The sequence below is a fragment of the Corvus brachyrhynchos genome, unplaced genomic scaffold, assembly GCF_000691975.1.
Source record: "Corvus brachyrhynchos isolate BGI_N302 unplaced genomic scaffold, ASM69197v1 scaffold31, whole genome shotgun sequence".
NCBI lineage: Eukaryota > Metazoa > Chordata > Aves > Passeriformes > Corvidae > Corvus > Corvus brachyrhynchos.
Genome location: NW_008236196.1, coordinates 231,529 through 240,220, shown reverse-complemented (window position 1 = coordinate 240,220; position 8,692 = coordinate 231,529). Strand labels below are relative to the sequence as shown.

The 8,692-nt window shown below is 39.0% G+C and overlaps 1 long non-coding RNA gene across 1 annotated transcript; it reads left to right on the top strand.

The window, feature by feature from the left end:
• Positions 1–3,532: 3,532 nt before the first annotated feature.
• LOC108448090 lies at positions 3,533–8,686 on the top strand. The gene is made up of 3 exons (XR_001863878.1): positions 3,533–3,546; positions 5,220–5,221; positions 8,597–8,686. It is a non-coding gene; the product is annotated as an uncharacterized LOC108448090 (long non-coding RNA).
• The last annotated feature ends 6 nt before the right edge of the window (positions 8,687–8,692 follow it).

Genomic DNA, 8,692 nt, shown 5'->3' with positions numbered 1-8,692 from the left:
CTCTGCAAGAAATTTGCAGGGGTTTATTTCCCAAAATTGTCCTAGTCTTTCCCCATTTCCTCCTTGCAGCTGTGTCCAGTATAAGTACCAAAATAAGCCATGTTTTGATATGTATTATGTGTGGCTATTGCTTGCAAACACACAAAATACACATGGAGTACTAATGAGGTTGTGTTTGCGATCTTCATCTGGCTTGAAGTGCTCCCAAGGGTTAATCTGGCATTACTCTTTCAGGAATTTATAATAATGTTCATACTCGCTAAAACAGGAATTACACATGTGAAAGCATAGTATTGCATTTGGAAATGAATACTTCAAAAAATGAAGAAAACATACATTTTATTCTCCAAATCATCTTCTCATTATTTAATTCTGTGTTAAAGGTTGTACTTATTTATAAGAAATATCTTATATTGCACCTGCAATGGACTGTTTAAAAGACTAGAGTGTATTCCTGAAAATTTGTCCTATCTACTGTTTGGTGTGCCTTACCTCTCAGCCTGGGTGCACCAAGGTACATGAAGAGACATCTTTTCTTAGCCTCCAGTGAAATTACATATTAATTTAAAACATGTAACCAAGGAAAAATAGTGTTCAATTGCCATTAAAGTTTAATGTAATTACACAAGCATTTCATAGATGTGTCAGGCTGAGGATACAGAAGTACAGAGAAAAATATTCAAATATGAAAGCCCATCATTGTTTTTTGATCTCTTGAACAAAAATGATTAATTAACCTCCAGGCTGGAGGTTTACTATTACTTTATATTCCTTTTTTCATTGCTCTAGATTAAAATATATATAAGGACACATCTATATGTGTATAATGCATTGTATTCATGCATTTAAAGAGCATTAGGTGTAGAGCTTGGGTTTAAAACAGACCTAAGTAACAAAAGTCTCCCTGTCACTGCTTTTTAAAAGCCCTTTGAGATCTCAGTAATCTAGGTCCTCTGACAAATTTGTCCTTCAGTCCCTTGTTAGAGTCCAGCACTCCGAAGTATAGGATGGTGGTTGGTGATATAAGTTCACCCCAAAGCTGTGCTTTGACAAGCTGCTTCCCGAATCAAAAGGAGAACTGCCTTGACTTCTCTTTAGAGTCACTCTGTGTCATTGGTGCTGCATACCTTCCTCTTTGCTAGGGTCCAGAAACTGGATTTGTATATGTATAAAGAAGAGGGTACCATCTTTTGTGTTCTCTGCTGCATATGAAGAGATGTAGCTGAGAACTTAGTAACCTAAACAACTGCTCTAGAAATAGTAGCCCTTTACTGTGAGCCTGCATCAAACACAATCTTTCCAAGCAGTTTCCTACTCTTACCTGTGTTATTAGCTTATGTGTTTTTTTGTTGGGTTTTTTTTTTAGCAGGTTGAGGGTCTCTTGAGACTAATCTAAAAGAAACCAGCTTTTTTTCCTCCAATTAAATACTTTTATGTGACATTGAAACTATTTTTTCAATAGACGTTTCCTCAAGTTCCTGAGATCCCAACAGACTTTCTGGAGAGAGAGGAGTGCATTCTCACCTATAACTTGGAAATAATACAATATAGGAGATCCATATTCATGTTCTGTGTCCTAGTCATCACAGAGCTCAATGAAGTCATCGACTACTCTCTGGCTGTAATTTCTTGGTTTTGGAGTTAGTTTGGTTTTGGTTCCATGATTTTTAAGATTTCCATTTTACTTTGGATGGGAAGGAAATCAAAGCTTGTGGAATGTGAAACAACTGTCTTCCTACTCCCCTGCCTTCCCTAAAATTGTCTTGTAGTAAGACAAAGAAGAGCAACCCATCTTCCCAACCTCCCTGATATACAGCAGAGAGTATTTCAGCTGGGATCTGGGCTCTAGAAAACCCCCAAATTCCTCATTGGTTCATCAAAATTGGGATTTTCATCAGGACTTTGCCTGCAAAAGAAGCACTGTGTATATCTGTCTTAGGTGTAGTTGCACCAACAGATAGGAGAGAATTTTCCTTGAAGATCTGATTGCTTTAAATATCACCATGCACTGTGAACATAATATTAATGAATAAATGTTATTTAATCAGACGTTTCCCTCAGAAAACAAGTGTCTTCTCTTTTAATAGGAAAACAAACCTATGTGTAGAATGTATAAAGCAGTATTACTGACAAATACTGAACCTTTAACTTGTGATAAATATGCAGGACCACAGGGTTGCAAGACAGTTCCATTTTGCTCTATCACAGGAATCTCCTGTGGCACAAATATCAGAAAGGATCCAAGAGAAATAAAATTAGAAATACAGATACAGAATTCTAGATTTCTTCTGTGAGTTTGCCCACTCATGTATACTTAAATTTAGAAAATATTTTCATTTATATTGCCTTGATTCCTGTTCCTTCTTAAAGAAAAAAAAAACTAAACAAACAAAACCCACAAGAAAACAAAACACGGAAAACCTCTCAAAACAACCCCAGAAACAAGTTAATATTCTTTCTGCAGAATCACTGCACACAGGTACATCTCTATTCTAAATCTGCTCTTTGTCATCTAATAACATTCATGCTCTGTTGTACTTTCACCTGTATCTGCATGAGTAGTTTGCCTTTAACTCAGAAAACTTGAAGGTCTCAGCCTGAGTTCAGAGGTGTTCTGCTAATTGCTGCAGAAAGATCTATGATTTAGCCAGGAAACTTCAGGTTCAAAGTACTTGTAAATCTTTTCAAAATTACTCCAGGTGAAATACAAAAAAGAGGCATGTTTCTTTTTTGGCAATTTTTACTCCTTATTTACAGAATTCAGCCAACTATTATCTTCACCTACTTTATAAATTGTTCAGGAAAAAATAAAATAACCCCACAAAATCCTACAACACTGACTCCTCCCTTGTGTTTGGCCTTGCCTTCCACTTTCCTATTCTCTGAAAGAATACACTTTTCTATATCTACTGGTTGAAGGCCCAAGGAACTTTTCACCAGCACTCTTCCCCATGAAATGCAAAGTGTTCAGGGTGCAGACTCTGAGATGTGAGGCCATCCAACAAAATTGAAATGGAGCAATTTACCCAGCTTCTTCTCAAGGTAATGTTGTAGTACTAAGCCACCATATGACCATAGTTTTGACACTCAAAAAGATACCACTGAACCAGTGGCTTTTAATCTTTGGTTTTCATCCAAAAAATAAAAACAAAAGTTCCAGTGTCCTGGAGTGACTGTGTGATACTGTATTCCCTATCGTCTGCTCTATGCCAGACACGGATCCTGTACCTTTCTGTGTCTTTAAGCTGTTTCTCAGGAGAGGAGGGAGAGGAGCCAGGCGAACTTTTCAAAGCAGTTTGTGCTTAAGGACACACACACCCCTGCGTTCTGCTGCTGTGGAGCCAAGGAAAGCATCTTCCTGGGTTTTTTTCCCTCACATCTCAGCTCTCTTCAGCCAGGAAGAGAGTTACATTCCTTTTGCTTTCTAGCTAGTTTCTTGTTCATTAGTTAAAATACGGAGCCCTGGGACTTTGGCTTCTTCCTCTTCTGGACTGTTCAGCAACACCAGAACATCATCGGGACACCCTACACTGCGGCCCAGGCAGGGTCCCACACTGAACCCCAGCTGAGAGCCACATCCACAAGGACTTTGAATTTTACTCAGGCTCTCTCCACAGTGAGAGGTTTTATTATTTAGCATTATTTTCTTTTTTTCTCCCCGTGTCTATGTGCATTTTTGATTGTTAAATAAATAACTTTTTTTTTTTCACTTTCCTCTGAGGAAAATTCTTTCCAAACCTGGAGGGGGAGGGATGGCTGTAACCTGCCTTCTATCCGAGGACGTTCATTTAGGACGTTCTTCCCAATTGGTCTCAAACCGGGACACTGTGAAACCGTAGGCTACTCTACAGAAAATTTAAGCTCACTGACTTGGGTCTCTTTTTCTACATATTTTTCTTAAAAATAGATCATGAACTTTCTGGGGCAAAAGAAAATGGTTTATAAATGAAAAGCATGATTGTAAACCAAACATTGGACCTCAACTCTTTAAACTTACATGCAAAGTACGTTCTATCTTACTTTCTGACTGAGACGGAGTTTTCATTTCAGTTTTAGTTTCCACTTATTTCTGTTTCAACTGAAATCATTAACAGTGTCTATTTCCTCTACCCCTTTCTTTCATTGCTTCTAACTGCTTGCCTGGAATGGCCTGCACATCACAAATGTTTTCTGCACCCCTCTTCAAACCAAATGCGTGTAAGGAAAAAAAAAAGTGTTAGTCTGCAGGTGTCACTCGTCTGCTGTCTTATCTGATAGGGTGCAGTGAGACTTCGATACCTTGTGAAAAGTCAAACACTTTCCAATTGAGCCTTGTCAAGGTGACTCCAGTGAATGCATCACAGGAATGCAAGCTGTGAAATTTCTCCCTCAGCCTTGGAGGAGATGGGCCCTCTCACATCCCACAGGAGAACCACAGAGTTTACTAGGCTCTCCCAGAACACATTCAATGCTCAAGACAGCATGCAAAAATATGGTGAAATATAAAGAACAGTGGGAAAGGGTGGCTAAGTTTAAGAGTGACTGGCATGAAAAAGTGGCATAGTAGAGAAGTTCTTATTCCTAGTGGTTTTAAAAAAGCACAGTACTGTAACTGTAGAAATCACTGTGTTGCTGTATCCAAGAAACTGTAAAATAAATCATTCAGATGAAATATATAGCTATAAAGTCACAGCATGGCATGAAAAGGTCATGGTTCTTATTTGAAGGGCAGACTCAGTAGAAAGAATGTTACGCGTGCTGGAAATTATAAGGAAATTCCTTTAGGTTGAGATGCATAAAGGAGGTGCACATGCTTCCTCTCGTTAGCTGAAGGATTTCTACAAGGAGCACAGGATCTCCAGGGGACTTAGTATTCAATTTCCTCACTGGACTTGTGATGCACAGACTTCAGAAATTTTGTGTCAGTCTTGCATCTCATCAAAACAGCAAAAAAACACCCTGATAATTTTTCTCCAGTTTATGACCATGTGTAGTATATTAAATTTTCTTTGGAGACATGGCATTTTTTCATTTTTAGGCATTTCCTAGTATTTCAATGAATAACAAAATGATATGTGTAAATGATGAAACAGTGGAGCCTTGACAGAAAGTTCAATGAGTTTATATATTTTTGTCTGAGAAAATTGCAGTCAGTTCATATTGCAGCTCTCCAGGTTGAAAATGCATCTCTCATCATGGGTGAGATCCACATCTTGCTTTCCTTGAATGCCAGTTCAGAGCCGTTCCTTTGACTGAGGTGAAACGACTGTAACACTACTGTACTGGAAGAAAATTCAGATTCTATCCCCAGCAATTTGCGCACAATTTTTGTCTGTCTGTGCGTGAACAAAAGCCTTATAATTCAGGTTTGGGGTGTTTTTTTCAATGGGTTAAAGGACTGAAAAATCTTATTCTCACAAGAGTGAATGCACTTTAGTATTCAGAATTCAAAAAAGCCGTGACCAGTTTCCCATTCCTTCAGTGTGTGTTTGGAAAGTTTAATATACTCCTTTTAGCAGTGAATTCCTCTTTACATGTCTAATCTGACCTATAGCCACCAGAGAAGAGATTTCAGCTGGCAATTTTGAGACTGAAGATCTAATTTTTTCAGGATGTTAGCCACTTACTTAAAGGTAGGACATAATTCTGAACTTCCTCCTTTCCTAAGCTGCAAAACCGAGAAAATTATTGGGGTTTTTTATTGTTCCATATCTTTTTGAAGAAGAATCAATTCCTGTCTGACAACAGAAATTATTTTAGAAAAGAAAAAATTAGAAGAGGTTGGTGCCACTTGAAAATCCTGAATAAATAAAGAAGGTTCCAAAACTTCTGGGAAAAAAAAAAATAGCTGATTTCTGGAAGAATTCTGGGCAAAATCAAAGGAATGTGTCTGATATTAAAGACTGAAGTTAAAAACCTTTGGCTAATGTTCAGTCACCATACATTACTGAATTAATTAAGTAGCTTAAAGCTAATCTGGCATGGGGAAATGTTGTTTAATGCAGGAAGCCTCAGCAAGGACTTAATTCTAGTGAGCTGTGATATCTCCTAGAGCTTCTCATTGTGAAATCTAAAGAGCTTTCAGTAGAAGCAAATCTGCTTTCCCATTTGCCATGGAGGTGGCTTGTAGTGAAGACTCCACTAACATTCCGATGAACTGACCATATTTAGGATGCATCCATAAAAACTTCCCAGACAAGTCTCAGAGGATATTTAAACAGGATTACATCTTTATTGCTGTAGCTTCAAAGACAAATAATATCTGCCCTTTGCCATTGCATTAAGGTTACACTAAATGGGGAAATTTTGCAATTTTGCCTTTTCCCTCCCCTAGTCATCCTACGTCAGCTGTTTTTCATTAACCGATTTTTTTCTGGGTAAAACAGATCTTCTGTTCCACCAAGTCCAGGCAAGCAGTTCAATGCTGGATGAAGAAATGTAGATTATTGCCTTATCTCGTCAAGATGGCTGAGAGGTGATGGTAGAGAGGAAGTCCATGAATTTCTGTTATGACTGTGGTAAATTTTTCATTATGATTGAAATGTTCAAACAGGGCTTCGAACAACAGCACTGTGAAGACTTGAAAACTGGTGTGCTTCAAAGGGATTTATTTCAGGGATTTATTTTCCTGTGTTTTACAGACAAATTTTTTTTTATTAATTAGTCAGTGACTTAAACCTAGCTCTCTCTGTCAGAGTTCAAACTTGCACTGATTTCAGACCTCTCGTATTCATGCCTCAATACAAGCTATTTGTTCCAGATAAGCATCCAAACATTTGAATACTTCTCTGCATCAAAACTTAACTCTACACCTTTTGAACCCCATTCAGTACTAAAAAAAATCTAATCCATTCATGAATATTCATCCAAGGTAACAGTAATTGTGGTGCTATTGTGTCACTTCTACATAATTGAAGACTCTCCAGCAACACCTGTGAAAACTGTCTGACTTTTAAACTAAGCATAGCTATCTTTTTTTATGTTTATGTTTTATTATATCACAGATACCACCCTGGGAACATGGTCAAACAGATGATTTTGAGAGTTGCACTCTAAAGAAATGAGAGAAACATAAAAATATTCTGCAGGGAAAAGTAAATTAGAAGGATTGGTTTCATTAGAAGGCACATAAGCTTTTGTGATCCATCTGTTGTCAGTAGCTCTCCTTACTAAATAGATCTGTATAGTAAAGAAAGAAAAAAAAAAATTTAAAAAAAAACCTCTGGGAGTTAAAAGTTAGGCAGAAATCACAGTTCTGAGTTCTTAGAATTGTCCCAGTGAGAGAGAAAATAGGATCTGTCCTGTGCAGAGCAGGTGGCTTTTTCTCAAGCCACAGATGTCCTGAAATTGGAGACAAAAATCTGATGACAGACTGCTGAAGGACATGAGACATATTAATGCAGACCCTCTCCATCTTCATGCCTTAACACTGACATGGATTCCTTGTCCACACCTGGGACAAAGTCCTTCAGGAGAAACCTGTACTGATAGCTACTCAGACAAAGGGACTCAGACAAGTTCTCTCTTGCTTTTCTCTGGCCCTTGAGTACTTTTGGTGGACTGGTGCTTTTAGTAAAGCTTATCCTCTCTTTTCCTGCAGTTGGCTGCTCTCAAAGGTAGCAACCCTAATTCCCGCATTGGGTGGGCCAGCAGCTAGCTTTGGGCTGGACTTCTTCCCTGTCAGGCCTATTGCATCCACCTCCCCCTTAGAAGAAAATGATGCCTTGGCTCACTTTTTCCTGGTTTTGGAATACATATTTTTTTCTGGATGTTACAAGCTCCCTTCTGATGACCACCAGGATTACTATTTCTGTAGGCCCGAAATTGGTATGCAAAATCGCCATCCCCATTACCAGCCAACCGTTTTCTCTTGGTTTTCAGCCACCATGGAAGCTGCATCCAGTTGTCTGGTTAGCTACAGCTATGGGAGATAATGAGGCCATTTATCAGTCTTTCCAAATTGTTACCCCATGGGACTTTTTCCTTGGCTTCATTTTTTGTAAGTCTTATTTTCTCTGTCTGTAAGCCACAAACCTGAAATTTTATGAATTTGTATCCTATCGCTTACAGAAATATTGCAGAGAATTGTACCAATTCATGGCAAGAGATCCTTCACATTTTTCAGGAATAGAGTGAAATATTTAGATCCATAGAAAATTCCCATCCAGGAATGGTAAAGCTTTTGGCTGGAAGACTGGAAAATCTACTCATTCCTTCAATTTACAGTATATGAAATAGTGCTTTGCAAAACTGTTTAGGGTGAAAGTTAGGGAATGATAATTAGTGTGATACCAACTGTAATGTCTGAGGAATATTTGAAGAACAGAGGTAAACATCATCTGGAATACAGAAGACTTGTCTAAAAGCATTTTAGGTGGTGTCATAGGTTAGCAAGCATAGTCCCAGAAGGGATGTCCTTGCTAAGGGGTGCTTACAGTTTCCTCTGGGAACTGATAGAACCTATCAGCTGGCCAGTTTGAATATGGACAATTCTCTAAGCCACTTAAAGTTGTGACCACCTCTGTGATCCACACTTAAGAATAGGCAAACTCCCCCCCAAGCTCTCTCTCGTTTCCGGCGCTGGGACAGGTGGCTGCGGGCCCCGTGTGGGGGCCAGCGGGCCACGGCCATCCTGGGTCGATGGACCTGTTCCAGCCGTGGAACCCCCCCCACTGCCTTGCCGTGGGCAGCCGGAGCGGCTCCCCCGCCCCCC